This window comes from Saimiri boliviensis, chromosome 2, assembly GCF_048565385.1.
Source record: "Saimiri boliviensis isolate mSaiBol1 chromosome 2, mSaiBol1.pri, whole genome shotgun sequence".
Lineage (NCBI taxonomy): Eukaryota > Metazoa > Chordata > Mammalia > Primates > Cebidae > Saimiri > Saimiri boliviensis.
Genome location: NC_133450.1, coordinates 14177331 through 14203322, shown reverse-complemented (window position 1 = coordinate 14203322; position 25992 = coordinate 14177331). Strand labels below are relative to the sequence as shown.

The 25992-nt window shown below is 42.5% G+C and overlaps 1 protein-coding gene and 1 pseudogene across 4 annotated transcripts in view; both read left to right on the top strand.

Annotated features, from left to right (window-relative positions):
- The window catches only part of ZNF609 (zinc finger protein 609), a 269562-nt gene that overhangs the window by 203462 nt on the left and 40108 nt on the right, over window positions 1-25992 (top strand). The gene's annotated exons all lie outside the window — the stretch shown is intronic.
- LOC141583484 (non-selective voltage-gated ion channel VDAC2 pseudogene) lies at window positions 1794-24062 on the top strand (annotated as a pseudogene).

Here is a 25992-nt window from a genome sequence, read left to right as displayed (position 1 = left end):
ATGTGTTCATTGGCCATTTGGAAATCTCTTTTACGAAGTGTCTGTTCAAGTCTTTTGCCCATTTTGGGATTGGGTTGTATGTCCTTTTCTTATTGATTTGGAGGAATTCTTTGTATATTCTGGTTATGAGTCCTTTGTGAGATTTATGTAATATAAATATCTTCTATGTCTTGACATTCCTGTTAATGGCGTCTTTTCTTCATTTTTATGTAGTATGTTTTATCTTTTTAAATTCTTTTTTGTTTTTCCTTTTATTGTTAGTGCTTCTTGTGCTCTTTTTAACAAAGTTTTTCCCGTCCCAAGATAATGTATTCTCCTATGTTTTTTCTGAGAACCTTGTTTTTTCTTTTGTATTTACATACACAACCTATCTGGAATTTATTTTTGTTTAGGGTGTAAGTTGGGAGTCAAGATTCTTATTTTTCATATGGCTAATTGGCCCAGCACCTTAATGAAAAGACCATCCTTTCCCCCATTGCTCAACAGTGTCACATTTGTCATAAACCAATTGTGTGGTTTACTTATGGGTTATCTTCTGTTTCATTTATACATTTACTTATTCTTGTGTCACTACTACATTGTCTTGATAACTGTAGCTTTGTAAGTCTTGTTATCTAGTAGTATAAGTCTTTCAGTTTTGTTGTACTTTTTCAAGACTGCCTTGATTTTACTTGGCCTTTTGCATTTCTGTATAAATCTTAGGATCATCTTTGTGTGTGTGTGTGTGTGTGTGTGTGTGTGTGTGTGTTTTAAGATGGAATTTTGCTCTTTTTGCTCAGGCTGGAGTGCAGTGGCGCGATCTTGGCTCACTGCAACCTCCACCTCCCAGGTTCAAGTGATTGTCCTGCCTTACCCTCCCAAGTAGCTGGGATTACAGACATGCGCCACCTCACCCAGCTAATTTTGTATTTTTAGTAGAGACGGGGTTTCTCTATGTTGGTCAGGCTGGTCTCGAACTCCCTACCTCAGGTGGTCTGCCCGCCTTAGCCTCCCAAAGTACTGGGATTACAGGCATGAGCCACTGCGCCCGGCCCCATTTGTGAATTTTTATAGAAAAAAATGTGCTGAGATTTTGATTAGGATCTACAGATCAATTTGGAGAAGACACAAAGTTTTATTCTTTTACTTAAACTAGTGTTAGTAACTAAGGGAGAGCTGGGGAGAAGAGGGGATCAGAGCAAGTCGCTGATATCACTTGGGGATCTGTTTTAAAATATATATTAGCTGGCTGGGCACCATGGGTCACACCTGTAATCCCAGCACTTTGGGAGGCTGAGGTGGACAGATTGCTTGAGCCCAGGAATTCAAGACAAGCATGGGCAACATGGTGAAACTCTATCTCTACAAAAAGTAGAAAAATAGCAAGACGTGGAGGCAAGCACCTGTGGTCTCAGCTACTCAGGAGGCTGAGATGGGAGAATGATCACCTGAGTCCAGGGAGGTTGACATTGCAATGAACTGGGTTCGCACCACTGCACTCCAGCCTTGGCGACAGAGTGAGACCGTGTTTCAGATAATTAAATTAAATTAAAAAGTTAGCAATCTCTTGCTCCTATTCTGAATCAGGAGATTCAAGACAGAGGTTGGAACTAGGCACAGTGGCTCACACCTGTAATCCTAGTACTTTAGGAGACCACGGCAGAAGGATCATTTGAGCCCAGGAGTTCTAAACCAGCCTGGGCTATGTAGATACCCCATCTTTATTTTTAAAATAAAATAAACAAAAGCCGGGCGCGGTGGCTCAAGCCTGTAATCCCAGCACTTTGGGAGGCCGAGGCGGGTGGATCACAAGGTCGAGAGATCGAGACCATCCTGGTCAATGTGGTGAAACCCCGTCTCTACTAAAAATACAAAAAATTAGCTGGGCATAGTGGCGCATGCCTGTAATCCCAGCTACTCAGGAGGCTGAGGCAGGAGAATTGCCTGAACCCAGGAGGCGGAGGTTGCGGTGAGCCGAGATCGTGCCATTGCACTCCAGCCTGGGTAACAAGAGCGAAACTCCGTCTCAAAAAAAAAAAAAAAAAAAAAAAATAAAATAAAATAAAATAAAATAAACAAGATGGAGCTTGTACATGCTAATTGTAAAAAATGCTTCCCAAGAAATTATGGTTTGCGACAATCACCACTGCTTTCCACCAACCCTATTTGAGAACCACTGACCTAGACTGCAGTCTAGTAGCAATTCAGTGAGGCTAGTTAAGGTAAAATCTGACTGATTTAATCAACACCACATTTGCCTTTGGAGCTGTGTTAGTTTCCTAGGCTGCTGTAACAATGTACCAAAAACTGAGTGGCTTAAAACAACAGAAAGTTATTATCTCACAGTTCCTGAGGCTAAGCGTCTGAGATCAAGGTGTTGGCAGGGCCATCTGTCTCCTACAGCACTAGGGAAGGATCCTTCTTCTGCTCTTTGCTGGCAGTCCATGGTGTTCCTTGGCTTATAGCTACATCATTCCAATCACATGGCTGTCTTCCCTCTGTGCATATCTGTGTCCAAATTTCTCCCTTTTATAAGGACACCAGTTATTGAATTAGGGCAGACCCTAATGACTTTATCTTGATTCCCTCTGTAAAGACCCTATTTCCAAATAAGGTTATATGCTGAGGTACTAGAGGTTAGAACTTTTTTTGTTTGTTTGTTTTTTTGTTTTGAGACTGAGTTTCGCTCTTGTTACCCAGGCTGGAGTGCAATGGCGCGATCTCGGCTCACCGCAACCTCCGCCTCCTGGGCTCAGGCAATTCTCCTGCCTCAGCCTCCTGAGTAGCTGGAATTACAGGCATGTGCCACCATGCCCAGCTAATTTATTTTTGTATTTTTAGTAGAGACGGGGTTTCACCATGTTGACCAGGATGTTCTCGATCTCTTCACCTCGTGATCCACCTGCCTTGGCCTCCCAAAGTGCTGGGATTACAGGCTTGAGCCGCCACGCCCGGCAGAACTTCCACATAAATTTTTTTGACAGGGACACAGTTCAGATCATAAAAAGGGCAAATGAAAATTTCAGAATTGTCACAAGAGAGAAGATTTTCTAGAAGTGTGCATAATAATGAGAGATATTGCTTCCCAAAGTCAGTCTGAACAGATCATCTGCTCTCTGACCCCAACTGTTACTGAGTTCCTGTCTCTCTCTCTCTCTCTCTCTCTCTCTCTCTCTCTCTCTCTGAGACGGGAGTCTTGCTCTGTTCTGTTGTCTAAGCTGGAGTGCAATGGTGCAATCTTGGCTCACTGCAACCTCCATCTCCCGGGTTCAAGCGATTCTTCTGCCTCAGTCTACTGAGTAGCTGGGACTACAGGCGCCCGTCACCACACCCAGCTAAGTTTTTTGTTTTTTGTTTTTTGTTTTTTAAGTAGACATGGGGTTTCACCATGTTGCCCAGGATGTTCTCAATCTCCTGACCTCATGATCCACCTGCCTTGGCCTCCCAAAGTGTTGGGATTACAGGCATGAGCCATCACACCTGACCTCCTCTCTCTTTATATATTTTACTTTTTGTAGAGCTGGAGTCTCACTGTGTTTCTCTGGCTGGTCTGGAACTCCTAGTCTCAAGCAGCTCTCCCACCTTGGCCTCCCAGCATGCTGGGATTATAGGCATGAGCCACTGCGTCAGGCCTTGAGTTCCTTTCTCTGCACCACTGTGTACTCTTCCTTGACACTGAGAGTAAAAGGATGGTTCGGTTCTGCTCTATTAACAAACTGAAATGGCCAACTGGAGGTTACCAGAAAGAAAAATAGGTTTCAGCAGTTGGCAGCATACTAGCCTCTGGCTGAAGAAGGCTAAAACGGAAGTGCCTCACTTAAGCCAAGCCTGGTTATATTCTTATCCTAGTTTCTTCGGCTAGATCATAAAGCAGGAAAGCTGTGAACAGGGGCATTCCTTCTCAACCCCAGGCAAGTATTTTTTCAAAGCCGCCCTACTGAGATGATACCATCTCTTATTCTTAGTAGTTTTCAGAGGACTCCAGCTGTACCAGCTAAGGGCATGATGACCTTTGCTGAGCCACCTCTTACAGCCATGGCTGCAGTATTTTGTTACCTCAGCAAAAGGAAAGGAAGGATATACAATTTAAGGGTGTTGTGAACCAGCCTTTGTGCACTTACGCAGTTTCCATAGTGTAAGAATGTATAGATGGGAGGAGGAACCATATCAGATCTTTCATGTTCCTCACAGCCTCCTCATCCCCACAGTGTGGGTGTGAAGTGGTTTACATGTACTGGGCCTTACTTCTCTATCCTCTACTAGTCCTTTTTCTGCCTGTAGTTTTAGCAGTGCCAGATCTAAACACTCTTCAAATTGGCACTTGCTTGATAATGGTTTCAACTGGCTCTCTATTATACTTTAGCCTGAAATTCTGTTGAGAGAAGATACCGTGGTCATATGAAAATGGTTCCAGGATGATGGGTGTTAGTTACACTTGTGCTTTCTTTGGCTCTTTGAGCCCCAGAACTCAGAATTAAGTGTTTAGGGTTTTTGTTTTCTGTCCATCCCAGACTTGAAGGTGGAAAAATTTGAAGACTCCATTTTCTGTAGCAGTAGTTTCCAAATTTTGCTGCACATTAGAATTTGGAGGTGGGAATTTTTAAAATCCCAGTTGCCAGATTTCACCCAATTAAATTGGATCACATTAACTGTGGGTGGGAGCCAGGTGTCAGTATTTTTTTTTTTATTTTAATTTTAATTTTTTTTTAAGACGGAGTTTCGCTCTTGTTACCCAGGCTGGAGTGCAATGGCGCGATCTCGGCTCACCGCAACCTCCGCCTCCTGGATTCAGGCAATTCTCCTGCCTCTGCCTCCTGAGTAGCTGGGATTACAGGCACACACCACCATGCCCAGCTAATTTTTTGTATTTTTAGTAGAGACAGGGTTTCACCATATTGACCAGGATGATCTCAATCTTTTGACCTCATGAGCCACCGCACCCAGCTGGTGTCAGTATTTTTTAAAGGATCTCATGAGGCTTTGAACATTTTTACAGACTATCAGATTGCTTATTGGATCACCTGAGAGATTTATACTTAGACTATTAATAAAGAACTCCTGGATAGTATATAGATTCTCTTTGGAAGTATACTCTCTAAAGGAACAATAACCACATTTCTGCCTTTAGGTTTCTGGTTTTTGAAGACTCGTACATAATTTGACCCTTCCTTACAGTCAGATCCATGAATTTAGGATGAATGGTTTGCCAGGATAAGTAAGATAAAAACCTGGAGATGTTGCTATTAATCTGATTTGAGGTTATTATACCTACATGAGATTTGGTGGGGCATAAGCATTTATAGCATGGCAAAAACATTCTCTCTAATAATTTGCATTATAGCAACAAATTTGGAGCTAAAGTTTTCCCTAAACTATGACAGGTTTTTGGTTTGTTTTTATTTATCTTTTTGAAACAGAGTCTTGCTCTGTCACCCAGGTTGGAGTGCAGTCATGGCTCACTGCAGCCTGAGCTCACTGCAGCCTGAGCTCACTGCAGCCTCCAACTTGTCGGCTCAAGCAACCCTCCCACCTCAGCTTCTCAAGTAGCTGGAATCACAGGTTTGCACCACCATGTCTGGCTAACTTTTATTTTGTAAAGACCAGGTCTCACTATGTTGACCAGACTGGTTTTGAGCTCCTGGCCTCAAGTAATCCTCCTGCCTTGGCCTCCCAAACTGCTGAGATTATGAGTCACCATGCCCAGCCAGTATGGCGGTTTTTACCTAAGTTCCCAATATTACTCCATTTAAAAAGAAAAAAAGAAAACAGTTTGGCCAGGCACAGGGACTCACATCTATTATCCCAGCACTTTGGGAGGCCAAGGTGGGAGGACTATTTGAGCCCAGGAGTTGGAGGCCAGCCTGGGCAACACTATGACACTTTGTGTCTACCAAAAATGAAAAAATTAGCTGGGCAGGTGGCACACTCCTGTAGTCTCAGCTACTTAAGAGGCTGGAGCAGGAGGATCTCTAGAGTCCAGGAGATTGAGTCTTCAGTGAGCTGTGATTGCACCACTGCACTCTAGCCTGGGTGACAGAGCAAGACTCTGTCTCAAAAAATAATTATAATGGTTTTCATCTTCTGTAAATCTAAAATTTTTTAAAATGGTTTTCAGGTAGCAACTATGTAGCAACTTAAGAAGAAAATCTTAGCTAGTACATGAACCACACACATGGTTCTAATTTCTTCTAGTTTCTTCATTTCTGAAAGCAACTTACTCTTCCAAGTTTCTGAATATATTTACCCTTTCCTTACATCTGTGTTTCGTCCTGGAGGAAATAGTGCTCAGAAATGCTCATAATCTCTAATCACATGTCAAAGTTAATTATTAGACAGTAACATACTAGAGATCAGCCGTGGGAAGTAAACAGTTTCTACGTTCTTCCAGCTGAGGCTTCTGCAGAGGTAGTAGCATGTAGAGTTCCAAACCAGCCTTCCTCAGAGGCAACCTCTTGCAACTCTCCCTCTGCTCTCAGTCCTACCAATTTCCTGCAACATTCCTTGCTGCAGGCAAGATGCAGCTATGCTTATGGGTTTCCAGAAAGTATAATTTATTTACTTTGATATGATCTGTTTCTCCACCTCAACCTCTAAAGGGAACTAGAAAAACTGGAGTGGGAAAACTTTAGAAAACTACTAATATTGACTGAGAGATGAGGTATTTGTTGCAGCTACATCCTCCTCCTTGCCCTTACTCCAAACATCAGTACACAAATACGTCTGTCATTCTCCTTTAGAGATACAAATAGGGGCCGGATGCAGTGGCTCATGCCTATAATTCCAGCACTTTCGGAGGCCCAGGCAGGCGGAACACCTGAGGTCAGGAGTTCAAGACTAGTCTGGCTAACATGGTGAAACCCCACTTTTACTAAAAATACAAAAAATTAGCTGGGCATGGTGGCGCATGCCTGTAATCCCAGCTATTCAGGAGGCTGAGGCAGGAGAATCGTTTGAATCGAGGAGGCAGAGGTTGCAGTGAACCATTGCACTCCAGCTTGGGCAAAAAGAACGAAACTCTGTATCAAAAAAGAAAAAAAGAAATAAAAATAGGAACTACATAAACACCATTAACAGGGTTTTAATCATTTGGTGGTGATTAAAAGGACCTCTGGCCGACTTTGCCCTCCAGTTGCTGCAGCTGCAGCTCGACCAAGAGCGTGCCGAGTGGCTTCAGCAGCTAGTGGAGCGGTGGTGGCGGCCCCGCTCAGGAGAACACCAGATACCCTCTTCCCGCGGCCTCGTCATGGCTACCCATGGACAGACTTGCGCGCGGCCTTTGTGTATTCCTCCATCATATGCTGACCTTGGCATAGCTGCCAGAGATAATTTCAAGAAAGGATTTGGTTTTGGGTTGTTGAAACTGGATGTGAAACAAAGTCTTGCAGTGGCATGGAATTCTCAACATCTGGCTCATTTAATACAGACACTGGTAAAGTTGCTGGGACCTTGGAGAACAAATGTAAGTGGTGTGAGTATGGTCTGACTTTCACAGAAAAATGGAACACTGATAACATTCTGGGAACAGAAATCACAATTGAAGACCAGATTTGTCAAGGTTTGAAACTGACATTTGATACTACCTTCTTACCAAACACAGGAAAGAAAAGTGGTAAAATCAAGTTGTCTTATAAGAGGGAGTGTATAAACCTTGGTTGTGATGTTGACTTTGATTTTGCTGGACCTGCAATCCATGGTTCAACTGTCTTTGGTTATGAAGGCTGGCTTGCTGGGTACCACATGACCTTTGACAGTGCCAAATCAAAGCTGACAAGGAGTAACTTTGCAATCTGGGCTACAGGACTTGGGACTTCCAGCTACACACTAATGTCAATGATGGGACAGAATTTGGAGGATCAATTTATCAGAAAGTATGTGAAGATCTTGACTTCAGTAAACCTTGCTTGGATATCAGGTACCAACTGCACTGGTTTTGGCATTGCAGCTAAATATCAGTTGGATCCTACTGCTTCCATTTCTGCAAAAATCAACAACTCTAGCTTAATTGGAGTAGGCTACAATCAGACGCTGAGGCCTGGTGTGAAGCTTACACTGTCTGCTTTGGTAGACGGGAAGAGCATTAATGCTGGATGCCACAAGCTTGGGCTTGCCCTGGAGTTGGAGGCTTAATCCAGCTGAAAGAAACCTTTGGAAATGGATATGAGAAGATTTGGCCTTAATATATTTCCATTGTGACCAGCAGCGGGCTTTTCCCCCCAAGATGATGATCAAAACAAAGGATGATCTCAACAAGAGTTGTATTTCAAATATTTAGATAGTTCCTTGTTAGCTGTTTCTAGTTGAATTGGTTATCTAATTACCAATGCTGTAGTCCTGCAGTCACCTATACATTATTTAAATGTATTTAACTGTTAAACGTGCTACCCACCAATAATAAAATAGATCTTTATGAAAACTGGGGAAAAAAAAAAAGGACCTCTGGCCATCATTAAGAGGTCTAGAGAGAGCAAAGAGGACTTTACTAGGAAAGCAAAGAGGACTTTACTAGGAAAGCAAAGAGAAGACTATGACTGAAGGTATATTCAACTTCTAGAGAATAGGACTAAATTGAACAACAATTTGGCACCACTGTAAAGTGTGTCAGCAACAATTATTAATATTTATTGTTAGCTATTCCCACTAGCACCGGACATTAGGCTTAGCACTTATTATTTTTCTGACCAAGCTAAGGAAATAAAACTTTCAAGGGAGCCCTTTATAAGGTGACAAAGTAGGCCAGGTATGGTGACTAATGCTATAATCCCTGCACTTTGGTTGGAACAGTGGATTACTTGAAGTCAGGAGTTCGAAACCAGCCTGGCCAACACGGTGAAACCACGTCTCTACTAAAAACACAAAAATAGCCAGGCATGGTGGCGCATGCCTGTAGTCCCAGCTACTTAGGAGGCTAAGACAGGAGAATCGCTTAAACCCAGGAAGCAGAGGTTGCAGTGAGCCAAGATAGTGCCATTACACTGGGTGACAAAGGGAGACTCTGTCTCAAACAAATAAATAAAATACAAATATCAACTGGGTATGGTGGCATGTGCAGTGATAAACTCATTATCACTGTATAGGATGTTGTCAGTTAGGCTTACTCAGTACTCCCAACTACTCAGGAGGCTGAGGCAGGTGGATTGCTTGAGCTATGATCACATCACTGCACTCCAGCCTGGGTGACAGAGTGAGAGCCTGTCTCTTAAAAAAAAAAAAAAAAAAGAAGAAGTTCTGATACATGCTACAATGTGCATGAACCTTGAAAATACATGTTAAATAAGCCAGTCAGAAAAGGACAAATATTGTATTATTCCACTTACATATGTTATCTAGAACAGATAAATTTCTATAGACAGAAAGAATATTAAGGGTTATGGGGAGCATAGGGAATGGAGAACTATTGCTTAATGGCTACAAGGTTTCTATTTCAGGTGATAAAAAAAAGTTTGAGAAAGTGTGGTGATGGTTCAAAAGAAAATAGTAACAATTTTTATTATTGAAACTTTAGGAGACAAAACAAAGTCATAATTCACAAAGAGGAATAGAATAAATCACCCAGAGATAACCACTGTTCACAAATTTTTTTATTATACATATATTTTTGTTACTGCTTATATTTTGTATTTTGATATTTCTAACAAATTGAGACCCTTCTCTGTATAATTTGTAATCATCTTTGTTTAGAGAAATGTATTCCTGTAACATATTCCCATAACATTAAATGGACTCCTATAACATTTTAAATATACATAGTATTCCATGCTAAGGATGTATCATAATGGATTTAGTCATTACATCTTTTTTATGGTTTAAAAAATGATACTTCTGACCGGGCGCGGTGGCTCACGCCTGTAATCCCAGCACTTTGGGAGGCCGAGGTGGGTGGATCACGAGGTCAAGAGATCGAGACTATCCTGGTCAACATGGTGAAACCCCGTCTCTACTAAAAATACAAAAAATTAGCTGGGCATGGTGGCGTGTGCCTGTAATCCCAGCTACTCAGGAGGCTGAGGCAGGAGAATTGCCTGAGCCCAGGAGGCGGAGGTTGTGGTGAGCCAAGATCGCGCCATTGCACTCCAGCCTGGGTAACAAGAGCGAAACTCCGTCTCAAAAAAAAAAAAAAAAAAAGATACTTCTTAAATTTTCCAGCTCTTAAAGAGCTGAGCTTCATTTTTTACATCATCAATAAAGTACTTTACATACAAAGGAGACATTATACGTTTCCTAATAATAACTTGGCAGCTTTGGACTTTTCAGTTTCTGTCCCTGCCTCCCTTTTCTCTTTTTATCCTCTTGCTGCATTTTGCTTAGTTGGACATTTTCTTTTTGCTTCTTCCCCCTCTGCTCTATGTTTCTTTCACTTTGCCACCAGTATGTAGCTTTATTGCTGCATCTGTTTCTTTTCTGGTAGAGACAGGTCAAACATCAAGTAAATAACCTGCTTCTCAGCCCAAAATAAACCTACAGGTGTTGATGTCTTTTGCTTTAGTCCACAATTTTATTCTGAAGTGCAATACATATACCATTTAGTGTTTTACACTGAAAATATGGGCTCTTGAGAACGAAGAAAGCATAATACTATCTTATGAGGCAGCATAATTAAAAATATGTTCAAGGCCATGCAGTGTGGCTTACACCTGTAACCTCAACATTTTGGGAGGCCAGGCAGAAGGATTGCTTAAGCCCAGAAGTTTGAGACCAGGCTGGGCAACATAGCAAAACTTTGTCTCTATTGAAAATTTAAAAATAAAAATTAGGCTGGGCACGGTGGCTCAAGCCTGTAATCCCAGCACTTTGGGAGGCCGAGGCAGGTGGATCACGAGGTCAAGAGATTGAGACCAACGTGGTCAACATGGTGAAACCCCGTCTCTACTAAAAATACAAAAAAAAATTAGCTGGGCATGGTGGCACGTGCTTGTAATCCCAGCTACTCAGGAGGCTGAAGCAGGAGAATTGCCTGAACCCAGGAAGCGGAGGTTGCGGTGAGCCGAGATCGCGTCATTGCACTCCAGCCTGGGTAACAAGAGCGAAACTCCGTCTCAAAAAAAATAAAAATAAAAATAAAAATAAAAAAAATTACCCAGGCATGGTGGCGTACACCTGTAGTCCCAGCTACTTGGGAGGCTGAGGTAGGAGGACTGCTTGAGGCCCGAAGTTTGAGGTTGCAGTGAGCTATGATTATGCCACCGCACTCCAGCCTGGGCAACAGAGTGACACTTACCTAAAACAAAACAAACCATATAGGCTTTAGTTTAGAGTCATATTGATTGGGATTTAGATCCTAGCTTTTGCATCTTGTTTAGCCATATAACATTAGAATGAATTGTTCTGAGTTTGCATTTCCTCATCTGTAAAATGGGAAGAATAATACTTTGGAGGTTGCTGAGATAATTAAATGTGAGATAATATATAGAAGATGCTTAAGCACAGTAAGTTGTATGCATTATCAGAAGTACTGTTTCACTACCACCACATACCAAAAAAAAATTAGGGAAAGCAACAGAATATCTAGCCCACTGTATCTGGGACTTAGCATCTTTTTTGTATCATTAGGACTTGGGAAATCTCTTCCACAATTTTAGTGGGATTATATTGGAGTCTGAATCTTACTTCAGTGGCCAGATTCAGTGTGTAATAATATTCTTAACTGTTATTAGGATGCTTTTAATTGTTCATTTCATAGGTGGAGGAGGAAGATGGATATTTGCAAAGTATACAGCAAATTTTGCCTGGCAGCAAGACAATAAATAAGAGAAAGAATCTGAAATGACTGTAGCTTTGGTTGGGCAAATGCTGACAATTACTGTTAAATGTAAGCCCAGTGAACTCAAATATCTATAGTGAGTTTGGTATTTGTAGTGACTGTTATCCCCTAAATGAATTTTGAAAAAAAAAAAAATCTTTTTTTTTTAAATTCAGAACATTTATCTAGGAATAGAATAATATAGTAGGCATAGGGACACATTTTGACACATTACATAAGAAATTAAGTAAAGAGCCAGGTATATGGTGACGTGTGCCAATAAGTCCCAACTACTTAGGAAGCTGAGGCAGGAGGATCACTTGAGTCCAAAAGTTCAAGTCCAGCCTAGGCAACATGGTGAGAACCCATCTCAAAAAGAAAATGTGTAGGCTGAGCGCGGTGGCTCACACCTGTAATCCTAGCACTTTGGGAGGCCAAGGCAGGTGGATTGCTTGAGTTCAGGAGTTTGAGACCAGCCTGGACAACACAGTGAAACCCTGTCTCTAGTAAAATCCAAAAAAAAAAAAAAAAAAAAATTAGCTGGGCTTGTCAGCATGTAGTTCCAGCTACTCAAGAGGCTGAGACAGGAGAATTGCTCGAACCCGGGAAGCATAGGCTGCACTGAGCCAAGATCATGCCACTGTACTCTAGCCTGGGCGACAGAACAAGATTCTGTCTCAAAAAAATAAAAAAAGTAGAAGAAAATGAAAGTAAGGGGCCGGGTGTGGTGGCTCATGCCTGTAATCCCATCACTTTGGGAGGCCGAGGTGGGTGGATCACCTGAGGTCAGGAGTTCAAGATCAACTTGGCCAGCATGGTAAAACCCCATCTCTACTAAAAATAAAAAAATTAGCTGGGTGTGGTGCCAGGCATCTGTAATTCCAGCTACTCAGGAGGCTGAGACAGGAGGGTCACTTGAACCTGGGAGGTGGATGTTGCAGTGAGCTGAGATCTTGCTATTGTACTCCAGCCTGGGGAACGAGAGTGAAACTCCATTTAAAAAAAAAAAATGGTAAAGTAAATCATTAGTTTCTAAATCAAATAAGTTCAGTCATGACAGACAACATAAAATTTGTATGTGGAAGTCTAGGACTTAAGAGATGATAAAAGTTAGATTAAAATTAAAAGAAGGTATGGAAAATCTGTAGACAAACAGTACCTATACTGTAGCAGGGCAGCCAGTGAATCAGAAATACGTTAAAGGGGAAGAGGTCCTCTACTTAGATCCAATAACTGTCTGTGGCATCTCAACCTTCTGAAAGTAGGAAGCTGGGAGTTGAGGGTAGGTAGAGGGAGAGACCAGACCATCCCTTCACACAGAATATGAAAAAGGAGTCTATAGAACTTTGAGAAAAACCTTGCAGAGTGTACATCGTCACCTAAGACTAGAATAGCTAATGTGATTGTGAAATGGAATATTTATTTAGTGTATGAAATTTAGTGAATGGGTGGGGGATCCTTTGTAATTTATTTAAAAGTAATATAAAATTATAAAAATACTATTTAATACTGGCCCAGTAGAACAAATTTGGCAGTCTAGAAACAAGTCTGGATTTATAAGCAAACCAATGGAAATGGGAAGGATTTTTTTAGTAATAGTTTTAAGATAACTCTTTGTGAGGAGGGAATAAGTTGATTTAGAGACCCAGCTCAAACTATCTACAAACATGTATATACATATATACATATGAATCTAAGATTTATTAAAGAGGTACATGTTTGTTGAATGGCTTTCAAAAACCAAACATGTACCTCTTTAATAAATCTTAGATTCATGTGTATATATGTACATACATGTATATAGTTTTTAAAAAGCCATTCAGTTAAAATAATATCTAAATGAATATCGTAATTTCTAGATGAGAAAAAGCTATTTAAGCATAAAAGTAATTGAAGAAACTACAAAGAAAAAAATTGATGGATTTGGTTATGTTAGAAATATAAACATTTACCAAGCCAAGGAATATCTTAAACCTATTTACTTTCAAATGGGCTGGGATTAAAAGAAGTTACACCTTGTTGCACTTTTGTCATGTAGTCCCAAGCAGGCAGCTTTACTTACTAAGATTTGTGAGGTGGTTTTTTCATATTTGCTTGTATATAGGAGCTCATTTTTAGGAAGTTTTAGTGGAAATATCTTCAAATAAATATATGCAAATAATACCACAAAACAGCATGTGTTAAGACCTCTACTAATGATACAGTCAGCAGATGCTATACAATTGTGAACTGAAAGAGACCACTTTTGGCTAAATTAAAGAGCTTAGTTCGCCAGGCGCGGTGGCTCACGCCTGTAATCCCAACACTTTGGGAGGCTGAGATGGGTGGATCACGAGGTCAAGAGATCAGGACCATCCTGGTCAACATAGTGAAACCCCCGTCTCTTATTTAAAAAAAAAAAAAAAAAAGAGCTTAGTTCATTTTCAGCTTTTCCTGAAAAGGTGACTCGAGTTAAAAGGCAGCTGAGCAGACCACAGCAGCTCTTGTTCAGCCTGGTTATTTTTAACTAGGAAACTGCAGTAGATGCTTGCTGTTATGAGGGATTATTTAGGAGCAGTAAGCCATTGCCCAGCTAGTGTTCAGTGTGGGGGTTCCCCAGCCAGTTCATCATGGATATTAGAGGGCAAACACTGTGGCAGGAGCTGTCAGGAGAACTATACAAAGAGAAAGCATTCTTGATACAGCAAGGACATGAGGTGACCTAGAGCTTTGTAAGCCACTCTGGCAGCTACAGCTGAGCGAGCAGGCCTGGTTAGAGATTTCTCACAGGTGTTCTCCAGATCTGAACACCGTAGTTTTATGCAGATTGAACTCCTCTAGGGGAGGAAGTAGAGCTGTTTTGTTTCTATTCATGTGTTATGTATTATGTCTGTATCTCATTAACCAGTGTTTTTACCACCACCCCCAAAGCTATATACTAAAAGTTGTGGTTCAGAAATTAAAAAAAAAAAAAAAAAAAACTTAAAACATGAAATCTTAGAGCCCAGTTTACATTTTTCTTTTTTTCTTTTTATTTATTTATTTACTTAGAAAGCAAGTACTCTGTCACCCAGGCTGAAGTGCAGTGGCACAAGATCTCAGCTCACTGCAACCTCTGCCTCCCAGGTTAAAGGGATTCTCATGCTTCAGCCTTCCCAGTAGCTGGGATTACCAGCGAGCCAACACATCTAAGTTTTGATGGTTGAGATGGGGTTTGCCCAGGCTGGTCTCCCAACTCCTGGCTTCAAGTGATCTGCCCACCTCAGCCTCCCAAAGTGCTCAGATTGCAGACATAAGCCACCATGCCTAGCCTTATTTTTATTTTATGTAATTTTTATTTTAGAAGGAACTACAAGCACACACCACAATGCCTGGCTAATTTTTTTTTTTTTTTTTTTTTTTTAAGACATGGTCTCACTCTGGGCTAGAGTGCAGTGGTTCGATCACAGCTCACTGCAGCCTCAACTTACTAGGCTCAGCCATTCTCCCTGCCTCAGCCTCCCAAGCAGCTGGGACTACAGGCATGCACCACCGCACCTGGCTAATTTTTGTTTTGTTTCGTTTTGTTTTTTTCCATAAATACAGGAGTTTTGCCATGTTGCCCAGGCTGGTCTCAAATTCCTGGGCTCAAGCAGTCCTTCCACCTCAGCCTCTGAAAGTGCTGGAACTACACTGTGCTTGGTCAACACCTGGCTAATTTTTAAAACATTGTAGAGATGGAGTCCTTCATCTCCTGAACTCAAGTAGTCCTCCTGCTTCAGCCTCCCTAAGTAGTTGGGACTACAAGTGGGAGCTACTGCACGTATTTCAATTTACATTTTTCTATCGTTATGACACAGTACTTAAGATACTACAAGTCTGGGCTGGTCCGAGCGCAGTGATGTTTACAACTAATTGATCACAACCAGTTACAGATTTCTTTGTTCCTTCTCTAATCCCATTGCTTCACTTGAATAACCTTAATTAATAAATAAAAAGATACTGCAAGTCTGTACAGAATGTGCACTGTGGCTCTTCCTAGACAGGGCATCCAGCTCTGTGCCCTATTTCGAAAGCAGGCCTTCCATCTGGCTCCGGATGCCTGATATGACAGAGCTGAAGATAGTTAGTATAAAATGTGTTCAACAGTAATTTTATTTTAAAACCATCGCTAGAGACTTACTACTAGTCTTTAAAGAAGCCCTTATTTTCTTCGGCAGATTAGGATATTCATTACCCAATGCATCTTTGTGATCTTTTGGATTGGTAGAGGTGAGCCTTGCTGGCGATGATGTCTTCTGTTTTACATTAGAGTTTTGTCCCACTTGTTCTAGGTTATAAACTTCCTGGAAGCAAAGACACGTTTATTCAACCCCATTCCCCCAACCCCTAAACAAACACACAAATAGAATATAGCTTTGAATAGTAGCTCTTTGCAGATTGAATGAGAAACTACTGGAGTTTACATTATCTGTGATTTTAATTTCTTAGCAATATTCAAGACATCACACTCTTCTAGACTGGGAGCCAAAGAGCTATAAAAAATTGGTAGCAGAGCCTTCAAGTTGCTGAGAGTCATAAATTACCCTTTACTCTTTTTTTTTTTTTTTGAGACGGAGTTTCGCTCTTGTTACCCAGGCTGGAGTGCAATGGCGCGATCTCATCTCACCACAACCTCCGCCTCCTGGGTTCAGGCAATTCTCCTGCCTCAGCCTCCTGAGTAGCTGGGATTACAGGCACGTGCCACCATGCCCAGCTAATTTTTTTGTATTTTTAGTAGAGACGGGGGTTTCACCATGTTGACCAGGATGGTCTCGAGCTCTTGACCTTGTGATCCACCCACCTCGCCTCCCAAAGTGCTGGGATTACAGGCTTGAAGCACTGCGCCCGACCCTACCCTTTACTCTTTTTTTTTTTTTTTTTTTTTTTTTTGAGACGGTGTTTCGCTCTTGTTACCCAGGCTGGAGTGCAATGGCGCTATCTCGGCTCACCGCAACCTCTGCCTCCTGGGTTCAGGCAATTCTCCTACCTCAGCCTCCTGAGTAGCTGGGATTACAGGCACGTGCCACCATGCCCAGCTAATTTTTTGTATTTTTAGTAGAGACGGGGTTTCACCATGTTGACCAGGATGGTGTCGATCTCTTGACCTCATGATCCACCCGCCTCGGCCTCCCAAAGTGCTGGGATTACAGGCTTGAGGCACCGCGCCCGGCCTCCTACCCTTTACTCTTAAAGGTTGAAGGAAACTTGAGTTATAAAAGACAATTTGATTACTCCAGCACCATCTAGAGGAAAGTCTAGAAATATTTAAAATGTTATCTTACGGCGGGGCGCAGGGCTCACACCTGTAATCCCAGCACTTTGGGAGGCTGAGTTGGGCGGATTACCTGAGGTCAGGAGTTCAAGACCAGCCTGACCAATTAGCAAGGGGTGGTGGTGCATTCCTGTAATCCCAGCTACTGGGAGGCTGAGGCAGGAAAATCACTTAAAACCCTGGAGGTGGAGTTTACAGTAAGCCAAGATCCCACCACTGCACTTCAGCCTGGGCAGCAAGAGCAAAACTCCATCTCAGAAAAAAATAAATAAAATTTAAAAATAAAATGCTATTTTACAACTTCACTATGTCATTTCATTTATTTATTTATTTTGAGATGGAGTCTCGCTCTGTTTCCCCGGCTTGAGTGCAGTGGTGCGATCTAGGCTTATTGCAACCTCTGCCTCCTGGAGTCAAGCCATTCTCCTGCCTTAACCTTCTGAGTATTTGGGATACAGGCATGCGCCACCATGCCCGGCTAATTTTTATATTTTTAGTAGAGATGGGGTTTAGCCATGTTGGCCAGAATGGAGAATTGCTTGAACCCAGGAGGCAGAGGTTTCAGTGAGCCAAGATCATACTACTACACTCCAGCCTGGGTGACAGAGCAAGACTCTGTCTCAAAAAAAAAAAGAGAGACAGAGAAAACATTATAAAAAATAATAATGAGGACTTAGACTCTTGTGGTTGTGGGGATGGGGAGAGGAAGACATTATTCAGAGAGATTTCAAAAGCAGAAGGGGCAGGTCATGGTGGCTTGCTCCTGTCCAAATGCCAGAAAGTCAACTCTTGTTTGTTTCTGTTTTTAGCCCATGATCCCTCCTGGTTATGCCCAACATTTCCTGCTTCTTTTACAGTTTCTTCTCTTCAGGATCCAAAATTCTCACAACTTTCTTTTTCTTTTCTTTTTTTTTTTTTTTTTTAAGACGGAGTTTCACTCTTGTTACCCAGGCGGGAGTGCAATGGCGCGATCTCGGCTCACTGCAACCTCCGCCTCCTGGATTCAGGCAATTCTCCTGCCTCAGCCTCCTGAGTAGCTGAGATTACAGGCACGCACCGCCATGCCCAGCTAATGTTTTGTTATTTTTAGTAGAGATGGGGTTTCACCATGTTGACCAGGATGGTCTCGATCTCTTGACCTCGTGATCCACCCACCTCGGCCTCCCAGAGTGCTGGGATTACAGGCTTGAGCCACCGCGCCCGGCAGTCTGACAGCTTTCAAGAATTCTAACTGGAAAAGCAAATCCCTGAAAGGCTAAACTGACAGCACTGATAGAACTGGCAGGGTTCCTGGGCACCACCACGCCCAGCTAGTTTTTGTATTTCTAGTAGAGGTGAGGTTTTGCCATCTTGGCCAGACTGGTCCTGAACCCCTGACCTTGTGATCCACCCACCTTGGCCTCCCAAAGTGCTGGGATTACAGGCGTGAGCCTCCTGCCCAGCCAATATTTGGCTTTTATGCCTTAAGTATAGCAGTTCTTATGTGTTTCGGTCTCAGGACTCCTTTTCATTTACCTTAAAAATTATTGAGGGGCCAGTTACCATAGATCACACCTATAATCCTAGCACTTTGGAAGCTATATATAATTTTTTTTCCTCTATATTTGTGTGTGTGTGTGTGTGTGTGTGTGTGTGTGTATGTGTGTGTGTGTTTGTTGGGTGTGATGGCGCATGCCTGTGGTCCTAGCTACTTAGAAAGCTGAGAGAGGAGGATCACTTGAGCTTTGGAGGTTGAGGTTTCAGTGAGCCATGACCATACCAGTACACTCCAGCCTAAATGACAGAGACCCTGTCTCAAAAAAAAAGAACCTTGAAGAGCTTTTGTTTTTATAGATTATATCTATTGATAGTTACCATTTAGGAATAAAATTTAGAAATTTAAAATGTATATGCGTAATAATAAACCTATTACATGTTAATATAAATAGTATTTTTAATGGAAAATAACTATTCATATTTTTAGTAGAGACAGGATTTCACCATGTTGGCCAGGCTGGTGTCCAACTGGCCTCAAGTGATCTGCCCACCTCAGCCTCCCAAAGTGCTGGGATTACAGGTATGAACCACTGTACCCAGCCAGGAAAATAGCTATTTTATAAAACAAAAAAATACTTAATGAGAAAAGTGGCTTTTTTTTTTTTTTTTTTTTTTTGGACATAGAGTCTTGCTCTGTCACCTAGGCTGTAGTGCAGTGGAATGATCTCGGCTTACTGCAACCTCCACTTCCAGGGTTCAGGTGATTCTCCTGCCTTAGCCACTGTAGTAGCTGGGATTACAGGTACACACCACCACACCTGACTAATTTTTGTATTTTTAGTAGATACAAGGTTTCCCCATATTGGCCAGGTTGGTTTCAAACTCCCAATCTCAAGTGATCCACCCACCTCAGCCTCTCAGAGTACTGGGATTACAGGCTTGAGCCACTGCACCTGGCATGTTTTACATTTTTACGAATGTGCTTAATGTCTGACTTAATAGATGCCAAGCTGGTTTTTCATTTGCACTTTCACGTTAATTTTTTGAAATACCATGTGTCAGCTGGACACAGTGGTTTTCACCTGTAAACCTAACACTTTGGAAGGCTGAGGCCAGCAGATCACATTGGAACAGGAAAGTTCCCTGATACCCTTTGCAGGACATGTGGCAGAGGTGTGACTCACTTACTTGGTGCCCTGAAGCTCAAACCCCGTACAGGGAGCATTCAGATTGGCAGGTGTAGAGGATGTGGCAAGCTTTTTTGGGCTCTGGCCCCATGGCAGTGTCTAGGGGTGGGTGTCTGCCACTCCCAAAGCCCAAGTGGGCATGTGTTACAAGGCTCTTTCACATTTGCCATTTGCAGATGACGTGTGTTAATCAGCTCAATGGACTCTGCCTTATCGCAAGGACAGAGGGCCAGTATAACAGTCTTCTGTATCCCTAGGTCTTGCTCAGTGTCCCAAAAGAATTGGATCACACAGAGGCTTGAAGGATGAGTGCAAGGTTTTATTGAGGTGGTGAAGGTGGCTATCAGTGAGATGGACAGGGAGCCAGAAGTAGGGATGGAGTGGGAAGGTGGTCATCTTCTAGAGTCAGGTTGCCTAGCAGCCAGACTCTTCCCTGGCCAAATTCCCCTTGGTGTCCAGATGTCTCGCTTCTTCTCTCTTTCTCTGCCATGTTATTCTGCTGTCACTAGTCTGCTTGTCTGCTGGTCTCAACGTTCAGCTGCTTGTATGTGTCCCCACATCAGGTTTACATGGGCACAGGATGGAGGGTGTGGCAGGCCAGAGTGGTCTTGAAAAAAGCGACATTCAGGCATGAAAACGGGAGTTGGGGTTTTATGCTTCAGCCAGAAGAGGAAAAATAATAAAAAAACAAAACAAAACAAAACAGGAGTGCCTGTTCTCACTCAGGTCTTCGGGCACAGGCCCAAGGGTGGAGCCCTTACCAGGGACCCCACCTTTTCTATACAACACGCCCTTGACCCCTCCCATATCAACATGAGGCCAGGAGTTCAAGACCAGCCTGGCCACATGGTAAAACACCTTCTCTACTAAAAATACTGAAATGGCTGGGCATGATGGCTCACGACTATAATCCCAGCACTTTGGGAGGCCAAGGCAGGTGGATCACCTGAGGTCAGGAGTTCAAGACCAGCCCCACCAACATGGTGAAGTCCCATCTCTAAATGTAAAAAAATAGTCAGGTTTGGTGTACACATGTTATCCCAGCTACTTGGGAGGTTGCGGTAGAAGAATCACTGGAAACTGGGAGGCAGAGTTGCAGTGAGCTGAGATTGTGCCATTGCACTCCATCCTGGGCAATAAGAGTGAAAATTTCATCTCAAAACAACAACAACAGAAATTAGTCTGTAATCCCAGAATTGTGGGAGGGCAAGGTGTGTGGATCACTTGAAATCAGGAGTTTGAGACCAACCAGGCAACATGGTGAAACCCTGCCTCTACAAAAATTAGCTGGGTGTGGTGGCACATACCTGTAATTCCAGCTACTTGGGAGACTGAAACATGAGAATTGCTTGAACCTGGAAGGCAGAGGTTGCAGTGAACTGAGATTATACCACTGCTTTCCAGCCTGGGCAACAGAGCAATTTTATTTAGGAGACTATGTCTCCTAAAATAAAATAAAAATAAAAATAAAGAAATTAGCTGGGCATGGTGGCACATGCCTGTAATCCTAGCTACTCAGAAGGCTGAGGGAGGAGAGTCACTTGAACCCAGGAGGCAGACGTTGCAGTGAGCCAAGATTGCGTCACTCTGCACTCCAGCCTGGATGACAGCGCAAGATTCTGTCTCCAAAAAAAAAAAATCACATGTGACATAGCCTCTGGAAAAGTCTTACTTACACTCATGAGAAAATGAGAGTGAAAAGACAAATTGTCTTAGTATTATGAAAATAATTTTGACTTTGCAGACTCCTTGAAAGTGCCTTTGGGACTTCCAGGGGTCCCTGAACCACACTTAGAGAACCACTGCCCTAAGTGGTGCTTTTTCATTTCTTTGTCTAGGAGAGCCTTAAAGATCTGTGTTTCATTTGTAGCCATTTCTAGGGATTCTTGGCACCTGAACTGAGATCCTCATTACCCACTGTTGTTAGAAATAACATGTTCAAAAGAGGAATAAAACATGTTTTTAATTTTTTAAAAGTTGTTTATTGGACATTTACCACACACACTCACACACTGCATTCAAAGTTTGCTGACAAACTATAGTCGTAGGGAGTTACCAAAAATAGTTTGTCAGACTGATTCCTTTGGTTAGTAGCTATAGAATTTTTCCCCATGGACTTTGAGTTCCAAATAACAGACTTTAAGAGAATCATGTAATTACTGGATGATAGAGCTACATTAGTATTTACTCCCTGATTTCCTAGAGAGTAGATTGGAAGAATGAAGTTGTATGTAATAGAGAGATTGGTGATAAGGGAAAGACTACTGCAGAAGCAAACATATTGGTGACAAGAAAAAGTAACTGCTGACAGCCAAAGAGGCAACTGAGAAGCAAACCCCAGAAACTTAGCAGAGTAGTTTGGTCTCAGAGAGGGCCATTAATCCTTAATACCTCAGGAACCTTTAAAGAGACATTTGTTTACCATACCACAGAGTAATCGTATTTAGAATAATGTCCCTGAGTCATCAAGGAAAATTTAAAATACCTTCTGTATATGGGAAGTCTCCAACTTATGAATGGTTTTTGGTCCAAAGTTAATTTTCAAAACATTTTTTTGAAACTCAAAAGATTTTTCTTTATTTTTTTCTTTTTTTTAAATTCGAGACTGAGTCTTGCTCTTTCACCCAGGCTGGAGTGCAGTGGCCCAGTCTCAGCTCACTGCAGCCTCTGCCTCCCAGATTCAAGCAATTCTCCTGCCTCAGGTTCCCGAGTAGTTGGGATTGCAGGTGCATACCACCACACCCAGCTAATTTTTGTGTTTTTAGTAGAGACGGGGTTTTGCCATGTTGGCCAGGCTGGTCTGGAACTCCTGACAGGTGATCCGTCCACCTCAACCTCCCAAAGTGCTGGGATTATAGGCGTGAGCCACCGTACCCAGCCTCAAAACATTTTTCTATGAAAATAATGAAATAATTATTTTGGGCCTTAGACAAGCTGCTTTTTCATTTTATCAGTCCAATAAATAACCTCTGAGGGCCTAATATTAATAAAAGTATTTTTGTTATATCTGGCTCTCATTTATATCTTTGTTTCAGTGAGAGTGCATCTGAGGCCAGAGCCTGAACATAAATACAGTTCCCCTCTGGCCTCCATCATCTGCTTTGCAAGGTACAGATGGTCTGTATCAGGGATCAGCAAGTTAGGGCTCAGTTATCAAATCTAGTCCCAGTTCCGGTTTTTGTAATACAGTTTTATTGGAACACAACTATGCCTATTTATTTACATTATTGTCTTTGGCTTTTTTTGTACTATAAGAGTTGAGAAGTTATGACGGAGACTGTGTGGCCTGCAAAGCCTTAAATATTTACGATCTGTCCCTTTAAAAGCCTGCCATCCCCGGGTCTGCATGATCTGGTCCACCATTGTCACTAATATGCTGTCTCTCTGACCTCATGTGTTCTCATTCTTCCCCTAACTTATTCTACTACAGCCACACTATCCTCTTTGCGCCTCAGAACATTCCAAGCGCATTCCCACCACAGTGTCGTTATACCTGCTTTTTCCTCTGCCTAAAATGTTCTTTCTTCTAATTTCCACAGGGCTCACTATCTCACCTCTTACAGATTTCTCTGCTTGAATGTCATCTTCTTGAGAAGGCTTTTTAAAATTGCCCTTTATAAAATAGCAGCATCACCATCCCTCACATGCTCTGTTCCTCTTCTGCTTTACTTCTTCTCCATAGCTTATCACTATCTGGGTTTTTGTTGTTTGTTTGTTGAGACAGGAATTCACTCCCTTCACCCAGGCTGGAATGCAGTGGCGTGATGTGGGCTCACTGCAACCTCCACTTCCCCGGCCCAAGCGATTCTCCTGCCTCAGTCTCCCAAGTAGCTGGGGCTCCAGGTGCGTGCCACCATGTCCAGCTGATTTTTGTATTTTTTGTAGAGACAGGGTTTCACCATGTTGGCCAGGCTGGTTTCAAATTCCTGGGCTCAAGCAATCCTCCTGCCTCGGCCTTCCAAAGTGCTGGGATTACTGGTGTGAGCCACTGTGCCTGGCTACGTATCACTCTGACATATGCTTATGTGTTCCTTTATTTATTGTCTTTCTCTCCTTATCTAAATGTGAGAGCAGAGACTTGCTCAGTTTTGTGTATTGCCACGTCCCAAAACTTTAGAACAATGTCTGGCCCAGAGTAGGTACTGACTTGTTGAGTAGTTGAATAGAAACCATGTGTGCATGCTAATCTGCACTTTATCCAGGTTAGTTAGGGTGTATTTGGATCCATTTAGGGTGTAGTTGTCCACATCAATCAGGATTGAAAACTGGGATTAAAATAAGATTTAAAAGCAGCATATAGGCGAATGCTGATGTTTCCATTAGAAAACTCAGTGCTGCCGGGCTCGGTGGCTCACGCCTGTAATCCCAGCACTTTGGGAGGCTGAGGCGGGTGGATCATGAGGTCAAGAGATCGAGACCATTCTGGTCAACATGGTGAAACCCCATCTCTACTAAAAATACAAAAAATTAGCTGGGCATGGTGGCGTGTGCCTGTAATCCCAGCTACTCAGGAGGCTGAGACAGGAGAATTGCCTGAACCCAGGAGGTGGAGGTTGCGGTAAGCCGAGATTGTGCCATTGCACTCCAGCCTGGGTAACAAGAGTGAAACTCCGTCTCAAAAGAAAAGAAAAAAAAAAAAAAAAAAAAGAAAACTCAGTGCTACTGGAATATTCAGGTACACTTGATCTCTCCCCTTCCCCTTTCTCTTTTTTAGTCTTTTATGTTGAGGGCAAGCGTCTGTCTTTATTTATCCTTGTTCGCCAGTACTTAGTCCAGCACATTCCATGAAGTTGGCTCTTAATAAATATTTGCTCACAACCCAGGAGTTGACCTCGCCATTTTCTTCACTGTTTTTTTGTAACTTCAATACTTCACAGAATGCTTGGCAAATAATAGAGAGAGGCTCAGTAAATATTTGTTCCAGGTAGGAATGAATTATTTGTATACATAGGATAGACATTATTCCAGGTTATTTGTTATGTAAATTGACCTAAAACATAGTTGTGTAAAACAATAAATGTTATCTCACACAGTTTCTTTGGGTTAGGAATTCAGGAGTTGCTTAAGTGGGTGTTCTGACCCAGAGTCTCTCATGAGGTTGTAGTCAGTTGTTGACTGGGGCTCCCATCGTCTGAAAGTATCTCTGGGACTGGAGGATCCTCTTCAGTTTGCTTCACTACATGACCGTTGGCAGAGGGCCTCAATTTCTGGCCTTATGGACTTCTCCATAGGGCTGCTTAAATCTTCTCACAAAATGGCAGCTGTCTTCCCTAAAAGAAGAGATCCCAGAGAGAAAGCAAGGAAGAACCCGCAATAATACCTTTCATCACCTTGTCTCAAAAGTCAGGCACCATCACTTCTGCAAGTTGCTAAAAGCGCTTCACACTCCAAGGGATGAGAATTAACGCCCCACCTTTTTTTTCCCCTCTGTGACTTAGGCTGGAGTCCAGGGGCAACATCTCCACTCATTACAACCCCAGATTCAAGTGACCCACCCCCCATCAGCCTCCCTAGTAGCTGGGACTACAGGCACATGTCACCACACCCACATGATTTTAAAATTTTTTTGTAGAGATGAGGTCTCACCACATTGTCCGGGCTAGTTTTGACCTCCTGTGCTCAAGCAGTCCTCCTGCCTTGGCCTCCCAAAGTGTATAGATTACAGGCATAAACCACCATGCTTGGCCATGAAACATTTTTTTTTCCCACAAAACATTTTTAAAACATTGAGATATTTCTACTAAAACTAGTAACTTTTTTTTTTTTTGAGGCAGAGTCTTGTTCTGTCACCCAGGCTAGAGTGCAGTGATGCGATCTTGGCTCACTGCAGCCTCCAGTTTCTGGGTTCAAGCAATTCTCTGGCCTCAGCCTCCTATGTAGCTGAGATTATAGGCGCGTTGCCACCATGCCTGGCTAATTTTTCTATTTTTAGTAGAGATGAGGTTTCACCATGTTGGTCAGGCTGGTCTTGAACTCCTGACCTCGTGATTCGCCTGCCTCGGCTTCCCAAAGTGCTGGGATTATAGGCATGAACCACCTCACCTGCCCAACTTTTTTTTTTTTTGAAACAGGGTCTCATTCTGTTGCCCAGACTGGAGTGCAGTGGTACAATCTCAGCTCACCACAACCTCCACCTCCCAGGCTCAAGCAATTCTCCTGCCTCAGTCTCCTCAGTAGCTGTGATAAAAGGCACATGCCACTACAGCACAACTAATTTTTGTATTTTTAGTAGACAGGATTTCACCATGTTGGCCAGGTTGGTCTGGAACTCTTGACCTTAGATGATCCACCTGCCTCGGCCTCCCAAAATGTTGAGATTACAGGCATGAGCCACTGCGCCC